The sequence below is a fragment of the Castor canadensis genome, chromosome 12 (assembly GCF_047511655.1).
Source record: "Castor canadensis chromosome 12, mCasCan1.hap1v2, whole genome shotgun sequence".
Lineage (NCBI taxonomy): Eukaryota > Metazoa > Chordata > Mammalia > Rodentia > Castoridae > Castor > Castor canadensis.
The window spans coordinates 41,518,130-41,538,159 of record NC_133397.1 but is presented as its reverse complement, the minus strand read 5'-3'; the positions used below and the strand labels follow the sequence as shown (position 1 = coordinate 41,538,159).

The 20,030-nt window shown below is 35.7% G+C and overlaps 1 protein-coding gene across 11 annotated transcripts in view; it reads right to left on the bottom strand.

The window, feature by feature from the left end:
• Positions 1–20,030, bottom strand: part of Foxn2 (forkhead box N2) — a 64,326-nt gene that overhangs the window by 31,711 nt on the left and 12,585 nt on the right. The window contains exon 1 of one of the 11 annotated variants that reach the window (XM_020184817.2): positions 15,792–19,618. The exons of 8 other annotated variants lie outside the window; for them this stretch is intronic. The gene's annotated coding sequence lies outside the window, so the exon portion shown is untranslated. Of the gene's footprint in view, positions 1–5,161; positions 7,554–7,765; positions 10,483–15,791; positions 19,619–20,030 lie in introns of those variants that run through there. 2 more of the 11 variants (XM_020184816.2, XM_020184819.2) reach the window with 2 other exon arrangements.

Below are 20,030 nucleotides of genomic sequence, written 5' to 3'. Positions count from 1 at the left end.
CCTATGTTATTGCACTACAAAATAACAACAGCTGAACCCAAAATAGGCCAACATAGTGGAAACCATTAAGCTGCTGAAAGTATAGTGCTGCATACACTGTTCTTCCTGTTGGCAGTGTAGCCATATGTTCTTTCCTGGAAGTACTTAATGAGCCCCTCTCCAAATCTTCATGTTTTATCCTGGCCTCTATAATATTGTAGCCTCAACCACCCTTTCATACTTTTATCTTTTTTTAAATCCTAAATTGACTGTATTAGTGACAAGTTTAATATGTTTTAGAATATTCTAGTATTCTCTTTAATATTTCTTTTTGCTAGCATCCTGGTTACAAAGCCAGAATGTTTTAGGTGAGGTAACCAATCAACTGTGTGCAATTTTAGTGTTTTCAGGAATATATAATATGCAATATTACTACAAAAAGGTGTACATATTTCAAAACAAAATAACTCTAGAAAACTTTTGTTTTTATTTGGAAAATTCTAGTTTTACATGAAACTATGTCTTAATATTCACAAGCAGAGTTTTAATACCATGCATGATCAGTTTGCTTCATAAAGCAAAATGTGTAAAGAACAAAAAGGAAACCTAGGCTAATGATGCAATACTTTGTTTTATTAATGTTTTAAGAATGATATTTCAAAGCTGGATCCTATGGCTCCCACCTGTAATCTTAGCTATTAGGGAGGCAGAGATCAGTTTGAGGCCAGTCTGGGGAAATAGTTTAAGACCCTATTTTGAAAATACCCAACACAAAAAAGTTGGCAGAGTGACTCAAGTGGTAGAGAGCCTGCCTAGCAAGTGTCTCAAACCCCAGAAATAACAAAAAACAAAACAACAAAAAAAAACCTTCAACAATCAATGTGTAATTGGTAAACATCATTCAAAATAAGCATTTCAGGAAGGAACACACTTTGTTCTCACATGAATAATTTTAGAAGCAAAGAATTTAAATAAACTCAGTAAAAATCACTCGAGATTCATGTGCAACTGCCCTCACAGTATCTTTAAAGAGGGTTTGGCAGGCAGGAGGTGTGACTCAAATGGTGGAGGGCTTGCTTAGAAGTGCAAGGTCCTGAGTTTAAACCAGAGTACAGCCAAAAAAATATACAATATAATCTTTAAAAAAAAAATGCCAGGTACTTGTGGTTCACACTTGTAATCCTAGCTACTAGAGAGGCTGAGATTGGGAGGACTGTATTGAGGCCAGCCCAGGCAAACAGTTCACGAGACCCCCATCTTCAAACTAACCGAATGGCTGGAGGTGTGGCTCAAGCAATAGAGTGTCTGGTTTACAAGTATGAAGACCTGAGCTCAAACACCATCCCATCAAAAAAAAAAAAAAAAAAAAGAGAGAGAGAGAGAGAGAGAGAGAGAGAGAGAGAGAGAGAGAGAGAGAGAGAAAACAACCACTAGGGATTTAAAGATACCATTTTTTTTTTCCCACAGCAGTGCAAGCTCATGCATCTCCCAAAGTGTCTAACAGTGACTTGAACATCTGCGTATTATGTTCAAAATTACAGTAATATTCTTCTCTAGGACCAGAAACACAAAATTGCGTACTGAAATTCTTTGATCATTTCCCAAAAGGTCAGGAGATCACTTTTGATTAAGTTGGTATTAACACTGGTCTGAAAGGAATGTTTTGCAAAGACTAAGTAAGAAGCAAAGTATACTACGGACTCTTCAGTGTTATCTAAAAGATAACATGCTGATTACAGAGAATTAGATGCATTACACTGATAGGCTTATCCAAAATAATGAAGGTAGCCTACTAAATAGGCTTTAACCACAGAGGTTTGTGTTTTTATTTTATGTATTTATTTATATATTCATTGCAGCACTGGGGACTGAAACCTGGACCTCACAGTTCGTAGGCAAGGACTCTACAACTTGAGAAATGCTGGTAGCCCCACACTTGTTGACTGATTTTATTTTCCCACATTTTTAGTTGATTGTATTAAAGACTAAAAAGTTTTTTCTTTATAATTCTCCCATATTAGGATTCCTAAATGTTATTTAGCTTCCACTTTTAAAAAATACCACATAAAATTGAATTGCACATGACACATTCTGGAATTTGTTTTTTCCTCCACCAAATTCACTAACATTATTTGCAATGTAATTCATTTTTAGACTAGTTTTCCACTTCATGAATATACACAATTTCCTTTCTTTTTTTTTTTTTTTTTTTTTTTAGCAGCATCAGGGACTGAACCCAGGACCTCTTGCATGCTAGGCAAGTGCTCTACCACTGAGATGTAACCTCAGCCCCTACAATTTCTTATACATAGGACATTTATTTGCTTTATACATGTTGGCCATTTAGGTTTTCTGTTTTATGAAGTATCTATTGAAGTCTTGTGCCCATTTGCTAGTTATCTTTATAATAAACTGAAATATTTTGATATTATTGTCCTGCAAATTATCTTTCCCCAATATATGACTTATCTTTTCAGTCTCTCTATTGGTTGCCTTTTATTGCTGAAAACTTTTTTTGCTTTCAGGGCTGGGAGTGGTGGCTCACCCTGTAATCCCAGCTGCTCAGGGGGTGGAGAGGAGACTAGGAGGCAGAGAAGAGATACAAAGGATCTTGGTTTGAGGTTTGTTTGGGTATGGGGGGTAGGTAGGTAGTAAGGACCTCTCTCCATGTCAATAAACAAGGTGGGTGTGAAGCATGTCTGTAATCCCAGCTATGTGGAAGGCTGAGGTAGAATAATGGTCAGAGACTCTACCAGAAAAATAACAAAAGCATGGCTCAAGTCTTAGAGCACTTGCCTAGCAAGCATGAGGTTCTGAGTTCAAATCCCAGTAACCCCCCCCCCAAATTCTTTACTTTCATATGGTAGAATATGCTAATCCTTTTCTTTATGGTGTAGTTTTAGCTTTTGCCTTTCATATTCAAGTCTTCAATTCACAAAAAAAAAGCACTTTTTTTTTTTTAACCCAATTTCTTCTTTACCAGTGGATATACAATTGTCCCAGATGTTTCTCACAAGGATGAGCTAGCTGTCCTTGGCAACCTTACACATTTTTGCCCTGGTCCATGTCTGAGTTTTGTTTGCCACAAACAAGCTTGAGGAATGACCTAGCATCTCCTCCAAAGACAGTCCAGTCTTCATTAGCATTTCTCTCAATCATGACTCATTCAGATGTGATTTTTCTTGAAAATTTTTGTTACTGATTTCTAATTTAGCTGAATTGGCATTATAATGGTCTACAGAATATTGACTCTGAAATTTACTGATACTTGCTTGATGGTCTGGTAGATGTTTCTGTGATCACTGATGAAATATAAGTTCACTGGATCAGCTTATTAAATTTCAATGAGCAGTGTTTAAATTAAGAAGTTTAAAATTTCTATATGCCTACTGATGGGGAGGTTCTTTATTAAATACTGAAGAAGCTATATGATCTCCAAATGTATTAGAGAAATCTGTCAATTTTCCCTTGTAGAGCTGTTAATTGCTTTACTTCATGGATGTGGTTATTCGTTGTTTACATATTTAAATCTGTATTTTCTGGCAAAATGAACCATTTACCATTATGTACCAATTCTTTTTATATCTAATAATCCCATTTGTCTTAATATCTATTTAAAATGATATACAAGCTGTCTTCCCATTCATATTTGCCTGGTGTATCTTTTTCCATCATTTTACATTCAGCATCTTTTACCTGTGTTTCCTTGTAGCCTCTGTCCTAAATGCTATATTACTGAACATTTTAAAAAATAAGGCATGTACATGTATTTGGATTTATTCCTACTATCTTATTTGGTGTCACAGTCTGTCCATATTAATTTTTCTCTCTTTTCTTGCCTTTTTGACATTTTTTCCTTATTCCATTCTTCTTATTACCTACTAGTGTGGAAGCTGCATATATATTTCTATCATTTGATAGATAAAAATTTTGATACATGTTTATCAAGATACAAAGTTATTTTTATTCTGCTTCTGAACAAAAAGATCTTTTGAATAGCTCCAATTATCTCCTCCTGGTTTACAAAATATTAACTGGTATGTTAATTCTAGCTTTTTTTTTAATAACATTATATGATGCTATAATTAGTTCTTATACAGTCAATTTTTATTATTTTACCCATGGACTTGCCACTCTCTTTGTTAATCATTTCTTCTTCATTCTCAGACTTTCTGCCTATGATCAGTTTCCTTCTACTTAAAAAGTGGTTTGGGGCTGGCAGTGGTAAAGCCCATGCTTAGCATTCAAAAAGCACAGAGTTCAACCTCCAGCACCACACCAAAAAAAAAAAAAAAAAAAAAAAAAGATATGTTTGGTTATAAAATTCTACATTATACTATTTTAACTTATTGAAACTTGATATTCCTTTGAAGATGTTTTCTCTAAAATTTTCATTTATTAGTTTCTCTTATATTTTCCATTTTCTTGTCTGTGTTACATTCTGGCCTTCTTCAGATTAACCTTTTATATACCAATTTTTCTTCAATAGAGTCTATGTGTTTTTATATATACTCATTGGATTTTAGCTTCTTCAATGACTTTTCATTCCTAGAACTTCTGATTCTTTTGCAAAATTTTTTTTTCTATTTCTAATGGTTAAGCCTCTTACTGGACATAATATATATACTAACTTTCTATTTCACATCTGATAATTTCAAAACATGAACTATTTGTAGGTCTGACTCAACTTACTGTCCTACATTGTGTCCTATTTCTTTGGATGGCTAGTAATTGTAATTTACTTATTTTCATTATCACTTAACTAGTGGGCAATCATGGATAATGACTATGTTAGACTCTATCCCCATGGGAATAGTAACAATACAGAATCATTTTAAAATCTTAACTTGAGGTTTTAATGTGGATTCCTGCTGCAAACCAGTGTGAAGGCTGGTTTGTGGTAGCAAATTTTCAGTGAGATGTTAGTTTTAGAAAGACAATTTTCTGGGGACATGAAGGGAAAAGAATTTCTGCATCATAAAACACACAGAAGGCTCAGTCAGCTTTATGGGGTTCCAAATTAATGGGGAATACTATTCCTGCCAGATGCTCTACCTTGAAGGAATCTGGGCTTTGCTGTCTGACCCAAGCCCCCCCCAAAGCCAGGAAAACGGAAGCAGCTTGCTCACCTGATCTGGCAAATAACTCTCAAAGCAATGGCCAACTTCAAAACTCAGCTTACCTCAAAGAGTCCATAGCTGCTGTTCAGTCTAAGTATTCTTTACTTTTGTGTCAGAGCACTGATAAATTTAAGATTACTTTTATCCAGCATTTTAGGATGTTCTCAGTAGAATGCTGATCTAGGTACTTCAATGGCCATGCTGCTGGAACCAGATGTTTACATTACAGTAAGTCTGCCTTATTCGCAGAATGCACACAGCATGCAATTTTGAGCAAATGCAGACCAAATAATAAATAAATAAAATAAAAAAATAAAATCCCATGCACTTACACAGCTCAGTTGATGTGGAGACACTCTCAGTCAAGCATTATTGTTGGTTGCATCTAAATCATATGATCTGCTTCCCTGCCCTTCATTTTGTGAAATTATGCCTCCCAAAAAGCAACATAAAAGTTATGGTAATCATCCGAACCCAAAAAGGGCACATATGTGCTTAATGAAAGTGATAAAGTGGAAATTTGAGATTTCTCGAAAAGTGGTATATCTGTAATGGAAGATGGATGGCGGTATGGGAAAATTCAATCAAGCTCTCCAGTATTCAAGACAAAGAGCCTAAAATAAGATCTAGGTTATGGTGAGCAGTATCAGTGTATACAACAGTAATTTTTGGGACAGTGGTGTAGCCTACTCCATGTGATTTCAAGTTATGGATGCTGAGAGCTTCTGTACATACAGTATAGGTGAATTTGTGTGATCTTAGCATACTGAGCTCTGTGCACTCTGAGCATTGGTGGGATTCCTCAGTGGGTCTCCTTGGAAGCATACGCCCTTGGACATCAAGGATCCACTGTAGTTTCTCATGGGAATGTAAGTAAAGTACTTTATTCTTTACTTTAGCTCATCTTTTTAAAGTTTTCTCCCTCAATATAAATTTGGATAAATCTACAATACAGTAGTATTGTAGATAACAGTTGCTCATTATGATGTTGATTCCCAGGCAGAAGTAGAGAGGACATATTCCTGAAGACAGAAGGTTAAGTATCAAAAACTCTGGACATTTTTATAAGATCTCTTCCCATCCTTTTAAAAGTCATACTCTTTAAATATAAGAAATATACTTTAACCTGTTACCTATTATCAAGGCTCATTACTATAAACAAAGTCTTCTTACTAAAGCATAAGGCTTACAGAAATTGCTCAAGTACATAGGACTACTTGACACTTGATCAGTGTTTTTCAAATCAACCTGTACCATGGCAATATTTTGTGGGCAAATTTTCACTTTGTGCTTTCAGTTTAATAATAGTATAAAAACGCATTTTACCATTTTCAAGGAGAAAAGGTTTTTTACTTTTTTGTTTTGTTTGTTGCTGTTGTTGTTTTGGCAGTTTGAACTCAGAGCCTCAAGCTTGCTGGGCAGGTAGCACATGAGCCACACTCAATCCTTTTTTGCTTTATTTTTCAGATAGGACCTGCTGCTTTTTGCCCCCAAACTTTCTATCTAAACCTCCTGCATAGCTGGGATTACAGTCATGCCCAGCTTGACTCTTGAGATGGATAAGGTATGTGCCACCAACCCCTAGTTATGAGTGACAACTTTTTTAACAAAACTACTTCAGGAACTAAAGTTGGCTGTACTCAAAATGAAATCTACAATTGTTTTTTTCTTTAAAAGTGATCTATGGCTGACTCAAGTTGTAGAGCACTTGCTAAGCATGCACAAGGCCCTAGGTTCTATCCCCAGTGCTGCAAAAAAGAAAAAAAAAAGGCTCCATACATTGTTTAAGTTTGAGAAACACTGTTCCACTTTTAAAAAGCATCACACTATTACATCTGAGTTACTGGATTAATAATCTTGCCTGTGTGTCTTAGACTTCATTTGTACTGTAGTCACTGTACCTGATTAATATGGGTCTATGATCCCTTATCTAAAATTCTCAGGGCCAGATCTATTTCAAAATTCAGAATAGTTTGGATTTTAGGAAGGTATAATGTTACATCCCAGTGAGGTCTGAGGCAATACCCCGTAATAAATATTTCTGAATTTCACTCTAAGAGGGGGAGTAAATAAAGACCATCAATAGGTCTTATATCAGCTCAGATCATGTTTTGCTATTACAAAAGTTAACAAAGCTTCTGGTTTTCGGAGAATTTTCAATACTTGAAGTTTTTCTTAGAAACAAAAGAAAAAAGTTTTTGTTTTTATTTTTGTTTTGTAGCACTGGGGATGAAACCCAAGGCTTCGTGCATGTTCGGCTTTACCATTAAGTCATATTCCCAGACACTAGAATTTTCCATATTTAAACCAGGGAAATTATCTTACATTTTTATTACCTGCTACAGACTAAAAAAGCCAAATCAATTTCATTAGATTTTCATGTAGTCCTAATTATGACCTAAATAAGGATAAATGGCTCAACTTAAGACGTATGAATTTCACGTATAAACATTGTGCCCACCTCCCCCACCCCCCCAGGCCAACTATACAGGGATCCCTTTTTGTCTATTTGTTGAGGATACAGATTAAGTAACCTCCTGATAAGGGAACATGTCATGAATTACTAAAATGTCAGAAGTAGCCAAATACATATAAAAATTTTAAACACATTCTGAGGATAAAATATTAGCTGTATTGGACTGTGATTTCAGTGTCTCTATACATACCAATGTGGATAAAAAGTGGAGAAAGAGAAATCTAAGAGAGAAACTATTCAGAAGAAGCTGTCCTGACTCTTTTCTAGGAAAACTTCAAGAAGATATCTCTTGCTTCTACACTCATGGCTCTGTTATCATCATTGTCAGCTTCCATAGAAAATGATGTGACTGCAAAATGAAAAGCATCTTTCAGAAATGAATTAACATACATTATAGTAGGAAACGTTGAGAAGATACTTGAGGAAGTTGTATAACTGAAGTAAAAATTGTAAAGGATAAATAATTTCATTAATAAAAACATCACAAAAGTAAAATCTAAATAATTAATATTGCTATTGATCACATCTGGAGACAGTGAAGCAGAGGGTTAGAAGCATGTGCTGTGAAGAGATAATGCCTGGGGTTCAAATTCCAGCTCTGGCAGTCACCAGGCTAAAAGACCTCTCAATTTAGAATTATAACAGTACTATACCTACCTATCTTTGTAAGATTTTAGTACAAAATACGTGAGAATAAAAAATAAAGTACTAGTACTAACATACAACACTAGCTGGAGAAATGGTAAGGATGGTTATTACTATTATCTCTGCTATCAATTTTTTAATTATTAATTTTCTTCATATGCAGGAGATTCATGCAGGCTATCTTCTTCAAATATAAAAATAAGGGTTCAAAATCAATAACAATACTTTGCATTTTAAAGTTTTGAAATTATTTTTTAAAAGGCTACTATTAAGGAGGAGTCTCCCTATGACTAATGACACCAAGTGAATGAGGCAGCTAACGAAAACAGAACTTCTCAGAAGAGGGCTGCAATAGCTGTTTCCTAATTTTCTGTATGATGCGACTTCTACTTCCTTATTCTGTTTGTTTCCGTGTATTTTACTTACGTCTGTATTTTGCCAGTCATGCTACCCGACAGAACCCTTCTTCAAAGCTCTATCATTTATATAATCTAAAAGAACTTAGAACTATTAGTTTTTGTAACTAGTGGTCCAAAAGAGTCTAAATTCCTTTATTAACAGCTGTGCTGATGCCAACATTTTCAGGTACAAAAGAATTTACTTTCTTAAAAAAAAAAAAAAAGACTGGAGATGTGGCTCAAGTGGTAGAGCCCCTGTTTTGCTAGTGTGAAGCCCTAAGTTCAAACCCCAGTCCCACAGTGGGGGGGGGGGGGGAGGAACCCAAGATACTACCTGTGGGGAAAAAGTTTGAATTTTCACTTATTAATGCCATTGTCCATAATAAAAAGAAAAAACACAACAACAAAAATAATGGTGTAATCAAAGCAGGAATAAAATATCTAACTGCAGAGTTACATTCATTTGTATCCAACAAATTCAGAATCTACTATCCTGTTTCAGAAGTCTTATCAAGTTAAAATACTCAAAATAATAATTTCCGGTCTACTGTCAAGACAGTACTTATAGTGTGATTTAGCACAGCTCTTACAGTTCATTCATTCATGCGTTTGGCACTGGAGTTTGTACTCGGGGCCTTGCACTTGCTAGGCACATGCTCTACCACTTGAGCCATATCCCTAGCCCTTTTTGCTTTGGTTATTTATTTATTTATTCATTCATTCATTCATTTATATAAAGATCTTCATATAAAGATCTCACATTTTTGCCTGAGCTGGCTTTGTTTATTTTATTTTATTTATTTATTTATAAAGTCTTGCATTGTTGCCTGAGCTGGCCTAAACAGTGATCCTCCTACTTATGCTTCCCATGCAGATGTGATGATCAGTATGCACCATCACACCCATCTTTTTTTGTTGAGATAGGGGTCTCACTAACTTTTTGCCCAGGCTGGCATCAAGCTGCAATCCTCCCAATCTCCACCTCATGAGTAGGTAGGATTATGGCCGCCATGAGTTACAGCACCTGACCTATTTATTCTCCTGAAACCATGGCCTTGCACATGCTAAGCATGATGCTCTATGGCTAAGCACATTCCCAGCCCCACATAAAATTTTTAAAGCATGGGTTCATTTTCTTTCTTTCCTATTTTTTTTTCGGTGGTACCAGGGTTTTGAACTCAGGACCTTGTGCACTTGTGCTATGTTTCCAGTCCTTTTTGCTTTACTTTTTTTTTCTGATAGGTCTTGTATTTTTCCCCAGGCCAGGCTCAGATGGTGATTCTCTTACCTATACTTCCTGAATAGTTAGGATTACAGACATGTGCCACGGTGCCCTACAGTAACACAAAATTTATTTGATGACCAAAAGATCAGGCTCTAAACCCAGCAATCCTCACGAGCATAAAAGTTTTCTAGTGGACACTTTAGAAGTTACATAGATCCACAGAAAAGAAAGAATAATTGCAACTAACTCAGTTCAATTTATATGTGCAACATTTTAAATGCTTTTTTGTTTTTTTAACACATTAGTTGTATAGGTAGGTTTTACTGTAATGTTTCCATTTATGCTTATGCTTGGTTAGATTCAACCCTCCATCATTCTCCCTCATTTTGGTTTTGTTTTTCTGAGACATGGTCTTGCTATGTAGTCTAGGCTAACCTTGAACTCATGATCCTCCTACCTCAGCCTCCCAAGTGCTATGATTACAGATCTGCACCATCACATTGGGCTCTTTTTAAATGTTTTTAACGTATTATTGGATCTCTATATGCTACATTTTCATTTTTAATTAAGTTTCTATCTCTACCTATATTAAAGTTCTTAGAGTCCTAAGTCACTGTAGGTGTGGCTCAAGTGATAGAGCACTTGCCTAGCGAGCACAAGTTCCTGAGTTCAATCCCCAGTCCTGCCCTCCCCACCCCCCCAAAAAAGCTTAGAACCCTAAATCTATGTAATTGTTTCTAGATAATTTGTTAAAATTTTACATTTAATTTATTGTATTGTCTAAGAAGTCTTACGAGGAAATAAAATACAGCACTGAAAAAAGACTCAGATCAAAACAAAACATAACAATCAATCAATTCTTGATGCCCCAAAGCAAACTTACTCAAATTTATTTTTTCTTGTACCCTTGAGCCAGTCATTGAATATTACTCAGGGTAATGAGGAAGATCAATTTTGATGTTTCTGATGAGCTTTTACCTGAACTAGAGCGAAAAAGAACCATGCCATCTGTTATGTTCTACTAGAACTGGGAAGAAGATGAAAACTGCTTGAACAACTGTTCTGGAAAGCTTGAGGAAGACCGCATTTAGTCCTATGATTAAAGCAGGGGATGATTAGCCTTCAACTACATGACAGCATCTAACCTACTGAAAGCTGTTTCTCACTATTTTGACCATACTCTTCTGGCTTTCTACTTAAAAATGAGTTCCATTAAATTCTTAAACATCTGAAAACTGCAGCATGTGACAGATGAGCAGGATTTTTTTGATTATACATAATTAAGAGTATAGATATGCCATTTTATCACCCACCAGAACTTAATATCACTAGCAAATCAAGCAATTTCACAAATGTCAAAAGAGCAACAGAAAGTAAGCACCATCTAAGATTTGTCTCTTTTTCTAGTGCTTCTCAGCTGCTAAGCAAGCATTTGTGGCTTGTACAATGGCAGAATGGGCCAAAAGCTTAGTGTTGTGACCTGTTTTGAAAATAAAGTATCTTGAAATAATTAGGCATTGGGGAAAAGAATTTTTGTCTTTTCTACCCATAAAAAAAAATTTTGACTTAGGCTAAGATAACCCTAGCAAAGGGAAATAGCAGTCCTTCACGTAACTCAGATCACTATGAATGTTTTTCATACAAAAAAACAAAATCTGTAGAGCTATACCACAGCACAGAAATCCAAACATTTGTGAATTTTAATGAACTGCTTGGCAAGTCTTCATTGTAATTTAAAGCTTTGCCACTGGCTAACATTGCTAAGATTTGATCAAGTATTCTTTTTTTTTTTTTTTTTTTTTTTTTGGTGGTACTGGGGCTTGAACTCAAGGCCTTCACCTTAAGCCACTCCACCAGCCCTTTTTGTGATGGGTATTTTCAAGATGGGGGTCTCAGGAACTGTCTCAGAAACAGTCTCAGACTGCCTGTCTGGCTTTGAACTATGATCCTCCTGATCTCTGCCTCCCGAGTAGCTAGGATTATAGGTGTGAGCCACAGGCGCCTGGCTTGATCGAGCATTTTAGCAGTTTACAAATATTATTTTCTAAATCTAAAGATTTCTTTATTTAAAAAAATAAAAAATAATTTTCTTCTTGTTAATTTATAGAGTTGGTAGCAAAACAAAGTCTAACATTTACTAAGCACATATTTATTTTCAACAAGGCATGGTATAACAAACCTAAAAAATATTAGCACTTTGAAAGATGTTTTTAGTTCAATCACTAGTACCACAATAAACAAACAAGTAAATCTCTATCACCTCAAGTATCTGAAAATCTTAGTAAACCCTGGATAAGGAGGAAAAACGATATATAAGAACTTCCAAAAAAAAAAAAAAGAACTTCCAGCAAGTCACAGTGGTGTATGTCTGTAATCCCAGCACTTGGGCAGCTATGGCAGGGAGATCCAAAGTTTAAGACCAGTCTGCACTAAATAGTGAGAACTTGTCTCAAAAAACAAACACACAAAAAGAAATTCCCAACTTTTCCTATTGACTTATGTGTGTTCTTTGTTTTCACTAAGATTCTGCATTATAAACAGTACCCATTTCATAAAAAAAAGTACTGAGAATAGAGGGTATAGCCAAATCCCAAATGTACTGCAGAAAGATGTATATTTGATTATAATGCTACATGATGTCATGCATCCAGGACAACTGAAGCATTATGGTCTCTTTGGGATAACACTGCCTCTTGGTCACAGATTTAAGGTGACAGCATATGATCCACTGTCTCTAAACAAACAAACAAAAAAATGTGTACAGCTGCATTTTCTAGCCAAGTGGAGGGAGCAAAATACAAAAGGGTCAAAGATTTTGTCTCAAGGAGAAAATGCTTGTCAAATGAGTGCAAAAAAGGAAAAACAACTGAGTGAGGAAAAGAAAAACCCTTTCATCAACTCATGCTAAAACCAGAAATCACTAAAGTAAAAAAAAAAGGGAGAGAGAGAAAAAAAAATTATGTGTGGCAACTTTCCACTGAAACCACTTTTCTCCTCCCCAACTTGCCCAGGCACACTTTGTAAATCATGACTTTTTATGCCACTTGTATTTTAATAATTCTGTGCTTGTTTGTACACAATATGTAGAGTTCCCCTGTACATTGTGTTACAGCATTTGTCTAAAAAAAAAAAAAAGTTACAGTTTTTCATCAGGTTTTTTTTATAATGAATCCCTAGAAGCAATCCTGCCTTTCATACAAATACTGATTTCAAAAAGCAGTACCACAAAAGATCTATATTAGGTAAAATCTATTTTCTCTGATTATTTTTAGTAAATTTTTTTAAGTTGATAAAATAATTTGTAAACTATGCTGGGCACCAGTGACTCATGCCTGTAATCCTAGCTACTTAGGAAGGTGAAATCTGGAGGACCATGGTTCGCCAGTCGGGGCAACTAGTTCATGAGACCCCCCCCCACCCCATCTCCAAAATAACTACAGCAAAATGGACTGGAGGTGAGGCTCAAGTGATGGAGCAACTACTTTGCAAACGTGAAGCCCTGAGTTCAAACCCCAATCCCACCAAAAATAATTTGTAAACTTTTATCTAAACACACAGTAATTTACCCTACATGATAATAAATATAATAACAGAAAGCCAGGTGTGGTGGTGCAGGCCTATAATCCCAGCATGTAGGAGGCTGAGGCAGGAGGACTGCAAGTTTGAGGTTTCTGGGAAAGGTAGAAAGGTAGGAAGGAAGGGAGGCAAAAAGGGAGGACTACTAGAACTCTAGATAAATCTAGCTTAGAATATCCCCCTTCCTAAATTTTGGAATTGCAATCAATGTCATGACAGAACAAAAATATGTAAAAGAAAGAAAGTAACTTGACAATACAGATATCAAAGTAAAAAATTAACCACTAATGGGAAATATCTATACTATGTAGACTTAGAAATAATATCCAATGGTTTTTGACAGCTTACTATATTTGAGAAAAGCAAAGTTAGCATGATGAGGTAGCACTTGTAATCCCAGCACTTAGAAGGCTGGGAAAGGACCGCAAATTTAAATCTAGGCTGGACTATAAGAAACACCCTACACTGCAGATGTATAAAAGAAGCAAAGTTACAGAAACCTACACAGATTTAATGTCTGACAGTACAAGGATAAATCTGGCTGTCACTTGAACACACACAAGTGATACTCTTTATTATCAAAATTTATCTGTAATATAATTTCAATACCCTGAAAATAAGCCATAGTCATGCAATACATCTCCTGAAACCAATTAAACTGCTCCACTGAAAAAAATCAGCTTTTAAAATATATTATCAGAAATAAATTTAATAAAGGTAGACAATGAAAGCTTACTAATAATGGTGAGGTGGAGGCATGGCTCAAGCAATAGCACGAAGTCCTGAGTTCAAACCCCAGTACCACCCAAATAAATAAATGTAAAACACATAAGATATTTTTTCAAGTGGTAAAGCACCTACTTAGCAAGCAACAGACACCAAGTTCAAACCTCAGTGCTGCCAAAAGAAAAAAGTGGCAACTTACTAATAGTGGAAACTTATTAATAGTGGTCAAATTAAGCAAACATAAAACTAAGGACTTGATACTGACTGGTTCAGTTTACTGATTTTATATAATTCTAACTACAAAAGCATAATTAATTTAGCACAGAATTACATTTATTTTAAGTAGGGTTGAACCTTGTACATACACTTTCTTAACAACACATTTATGTGCCTGATGCTGCTGGCTCACATCTATAATCCTAACTACTCAGGAGGCAGAGATCAGAAGGATCACAGTTTGAAGACAGCCCAGGCAAAGAGTTCACAAGACCCTACCTCAAAAATAACCAACATAAAAAAGTGCTGGCCAAGTGGCTCAAGTGACAGAGCGCCTGCCTAGCAAGCCTGAGACCGAGAATTCAAACCCTAGTACCTCCAAAAAAACAAAAAAAAAAATGCATTTATGCTAAAAATTATTAATTTTAGTAAACAGAGTATCTTCAGAGCATTTTAAAAAGCAAAACCTTAAACGTTTATGTTTCTAAATAAACTTCCATCTACTATGACCTAAATTTTAAGAGGCTATATCAACTGCAGCTACATACAGCAAGCAGGCAAGTGGTCACTAGTGGTAGGTAGGGTCAGCAATGGAATGGATATTAGTTCCATTTGATAATATAAGGAATATTGTAAAGGAAAATGGCTGGTTTTCTTTTTCTTGTTTTGTTTATTTTTGGAGATAGGTGAGTTATAGTACTTCGTTTGTTTTTTTTTCCCCCCATGGGTTTTTTGTTTTTGGGTTTTGACTTGTTGAATTTCAAATGCTTGGTAAATATCCAAGTTGAATAGACATTTAGGATATACATGATCAGTCAGGAAAGAGTTCTGGTCTGGAGATAAATTTTAGAGTAGTTAAATCTGAACTATCTCTGAAACCTACCCATCTCTATCTTCTCTGTCACAACTATAGTCAAGGAAGCATCAGGTTTACTTATTTATAATAGAAATTTATAAATGGAAATCCAAACACAGTGTGCTCTCACAATATTTCTCTAAATGAAGTTTTTCTACATTCACACCTTGATTTGTTCATAACACATCTAATGTGATCTTATAGTATACAAATATGGCAATGTCCCTTTCCTGCTTAATCCATCAAGGATACCCTTAGGTCAAAATCTCTAACATGGTGTAGACCCTGATGATTTAGCTCTGTCTAACCTCTCCAGCTACATCTTTTACCACCGTTTCACTTGTTCTCTACACTTGAGATGTCTGCATAAGCCATGTTCTTTCCTCCCTCAAAGCCTTTATAACTATTCATTCCACTTCGCCCTGGCTAACTGCTATTTATCATTCACATCTCAGCTTAAAAATCTTAAGAATTCTCTAATATTCCAGACTAGGGAAAGTCTCCAGTTCCATTCTCCCACAGTACCCTATATATTTTATAATATTTACCACACCCAAAATGGTTTAATACATACCTTTCCTGGGAGGCCAAAAGCTCTGAAAGGGCAAAGCTCATTGTTTTATCGTCTGATAGATCTTGGTTCTAGCTCTGCTACTATGTAACTTGGATGTCTGTAAAGTCAGATGATTGACCTTTAGTACAATAATCTAAATACTAATCAAAATTGCAATTCAGGTGATGCACACCTGTAATCCCAGTACTCAGAAGACTGAGGCATAAGAATTGAGAGTTTTCGGCCAGCCTGGAATACATACCAAGATGCTGTAGCAAAAAAACCGAAAATTCAAGTATTACTAACTTTCCTGTGGATACATACAAGTTAGACCTACATTTCCAACATGTACAATTCCTAGATGTGTGCATATATTACACACATGCACGTACACACAGGAACACAGGAATAAAAAAGCACTTAATAAATGCTTATTGATAACAGGTATCATTTTAACAGCTTTACTAGTATTAACTCTAAATCTTCATAACCTACCAGATAATTGCTATTACTAAAACTACTTTATATTTGGAAACAGATACAAAGGGATTAAATGGCATGCACCAAACTTTAAGTACGACTCCAGAGCTCACTCTCCATTACTGCACTAAGTGCTATCCTGCCTAGATTACTTCACTAAGTACAAAAGGTCGAAAAAAGTACATACTGTCATCAATATCTACATCCTCAAGCTAATGTTCTGCCATTATAGTTCAAATGATACTAATCCTATTCAAATACTTCCTGTGCATTTCTCTGTGCACAGTTCCTGCTTTCTAACAACTAGATTGTCTACCTTCCCTACCATCTTTAAGTCAAACTCCTATTATTTAAAGCCTAATTTAATGACAGCTTTTCCAAATAATTCCTACCCCAACTTTTCTTTTTTTGGCAGTACTGGGGTTGGAACTCAGGGTCTCATTCTTGCTAAGCAGGCTCTCTGCCACTTAAGCCACTCTTCCAGCCCTTTTTTGTGTTGGGTATTTTCGAGATACAGTCTCTGGAACTATTTGCCTGAGGCTGACTTTGAACCACAATCCTCCAGATCTCTGCCTCCTGCTTAGCTAAAATCTTTTTTGCCTGGGCTGGCCTCAAAACAGCAATCATCCTGATTATGCCTCCCAAGTAGCTAGAATTACAGGTATGAAACACTGTCACCTGGCTCCCCAAATTCTTCTATTAGGGATTTTTATATCTCTCCTACTATGTCCTCTTTTTACTGTAGTAGCTATTTGTGTACAAAGCTCAAAAAGAAACAATAGACATGAGATCATTTTATAAGTACTAAAGTTCCATACCTTATAAGGTACTAATCCAGACCAAGTCAGATTGTTAACCAGAGAAAAACAGAAAACAATAGACTCAACATCCCTAAAGCAGGGTACTTAAACCAAGTACACCTGACTTTAACTTGCTGCCAAACTAGAGTGCTAAGGGAAAACTACAGTCAAATTATACCACATTAAGTTTTGTTTTAACTAAACAAAGGAGACATTTTAATCAAGATCCATGAAGCAGGAAGTTGAAGGATGAAATAGGATATTCTCTAAAGTATTTACTGAACAATTAACTATTCAAGCACAGAATACTGTGCTTGGTACTGTTTCCCATTTTGTTTTTCTGATCTTTTCATTTCCTAAATTTCTGTCTCCCCTAAGTCGTATTTGGACCAAACTTTTTTTTTTTTTTTTTAAAGACAAGGTTTCACTATGTTGTAGCCCAGGTTAGCCTGAAACTTGAGAATCTTCTTGTCTCGGCCTTCAAGAGCTGGGATTACAAGCGTACACTACCACTTCTCAATAAATTCACTTGAATCAAGTACTACTAATGAAAAAATGTATTAAAAAAGAACGAATTTATTAATATTAATACAGCACTGATAAATCTTCATTATGACTATAAATCCACCTCACCCAATCTCTTACCCCTTGAGGAAAGTTAGTTCCTATTCCCTTACTAATAAACAGTAAGCATTTGACTTGTTAAACAGTGTTACCTTATACAAATGAATTAATCTTTTTGTTCTTTTAAGTCTGAAGAGAATTTCCCATTAGCTCTGTGACCATTTAATTCAGATTTCTAGATTATTATCCTTCTTCTTTTTTTTTTTTTTTTTTAAGACAGATTCCCATTATATTGCTCTGGCTGGCCTCCAAGTCCTGAGCTCAAGTGATTCTCCTGCCTCAGCCTCCCAAGTAGCTGGGAATATGTGCAAGCATGCCTAACACATAATCTTCAAATAAAAATCAACAGTAAGCTCCCAAGACTGTAACTAATCAATATTAATCTATCAACCCAATTCTTTCTCCAAAACTTTACTGGAAAGGGGTAGGTCATTCGATGTCAAGGAAATAATACTGTATATTTGCAAAAGTAATCCCATAACCCTTACATGTTATCCAAGAATCCTTAATAGATTAAGTGCTGGAAATAGAGAAAAACAAATTCAGAATTTTTTGATCTGAAATAATAGTGAACAAATTTAAGTGATAATAATTTTAGAGTAAATGAAAAAGTTAAGGCTTAGACAAGATTTTAAGAAATTACATGGCTACTCCCAAAATTAAAATTATCCAGTTGGGCAACAGTGGCTCACACCTGTAATTTGAGCTACTTGGGAGTCTGGAATTGGTAGGAACGCAGTTCCAGGACAGACTGGGCAAATAGTTTGAGAGACCCCCATCTCCAAAATAACCAGAACAAAATGGACTGGAGGTGTGGCTCAAGCAGTAGAATGCCTGCTTTGCAAGTGTGAACCTGAGTTCAAACCCCAGTCCCACCAAAAAAAAATTAAAATTAAAACTATCCTAGAGAAGATTATGGGAAGATGGCAGCAACAGTGGCAGTAAACTTTTGATTCCTCATGAATCATCATATAAAAATGGAGCAACTAAATAGCAAAATTCAAAACTCATAAACCATTTAAAACAACGAAGTCTCACAACAAAACCTAAAATAAAAGGGACTGAAACAACAGTCACTATCTTGTTTCCTATCAATGTCTAAGTGGGAGAAAGCAGAGAAAATCAATGAGGTGACAAAACAACCAGCAGGTATTCACCAGAAAGCACCAACAGAAACAATCTGTGAACAGAAGGTAAACCTACTCCAATAGTTGGAGTCCACAGTAAGGCATATAAAGCTTAGTCCATCTGAACTACTGAAACTGACCCTTGGGGCTCTTTTCTAAGACAGAGCCACACGCTTAGCACAAAGTGTTGTGAATGAAAACAAAACTGAGCAAAAGAAGCACACAAGAAAAGAAATGGTCCAGATAGAAATGTCAGGAACAAGCAGGGTGTGGAGACCCATGTCTGGGGGAACTGGAACATGAGAGGAGGAACAGAAGAGAAAGAAGTAGTGCCCAGAACAAAGCCAGGAAATCTCAGAAAGGCATCCACCATCTTTTTTTCTTTTTCTTTTTTTAGTGGGACTGGGGTTTGAACACAGGACTTTTCACTTCCAAAGCAGGTGCTCTACTGCTTGAGCCATACTTTTCCAGTCTACCTACCATTAATTTTTTGAGGCTGCACAAAAAACAAGAGGCAAGATCTTTGTGAAGTTAGAAAAACTATCTGGACTGCTTCTTCCTGGAAGTTTAGAAAAACTAATTGCATATTAGAAATGACTGGAGTAGAGCTGGGCGCTGGTGCTCACAACTATAATCCTCACAACTCAGGAAGCAGATCAGGAGGATCATGGTTTGGAGCCAGCCAGGGCAAATCATATGCAAGACTCTATTTCAAAAAACAAAACACACAAAAAAACACTGCAGTAGTGATGCTGAATCCCATAAGAAGTTACAATTTTTAAAAAAGGATAAAATTACATCCCTACAGAAATAAAAGAATACCTGAAAGAATTGCTCACAAACAAAAATGCGCTATTTCAAAATAAACTAAAAAAATTATATAAGCCATGAAAGAAAAACAGTAAGAATCAGAAAAGGATCAGAAAAATCAGAAATGAGGTGGCAGAGTTCAAGAGAGAATTTGAGATAAAAGGGAAAAAATGGTTCCGGAAATGAAGACTTATGTTAAGGAATCACAAGAAAAAGTAAACATTTTAGAAAGAGCCTCAAGAAAAAGACAAGGTGAAAAGGAAGAAAATTTAACAATCATAAACAAAGGGGGTATGATGGAAGATCGGGGAGAGAAAAAGAGCAAGAGTGTTACAAGAGCACCAGCAAGCAAGCAGGCTGACTGTATTAACTAGGGTTATATACTTAATAAAACAAAAAACTTAAAATTATTTTCAAAA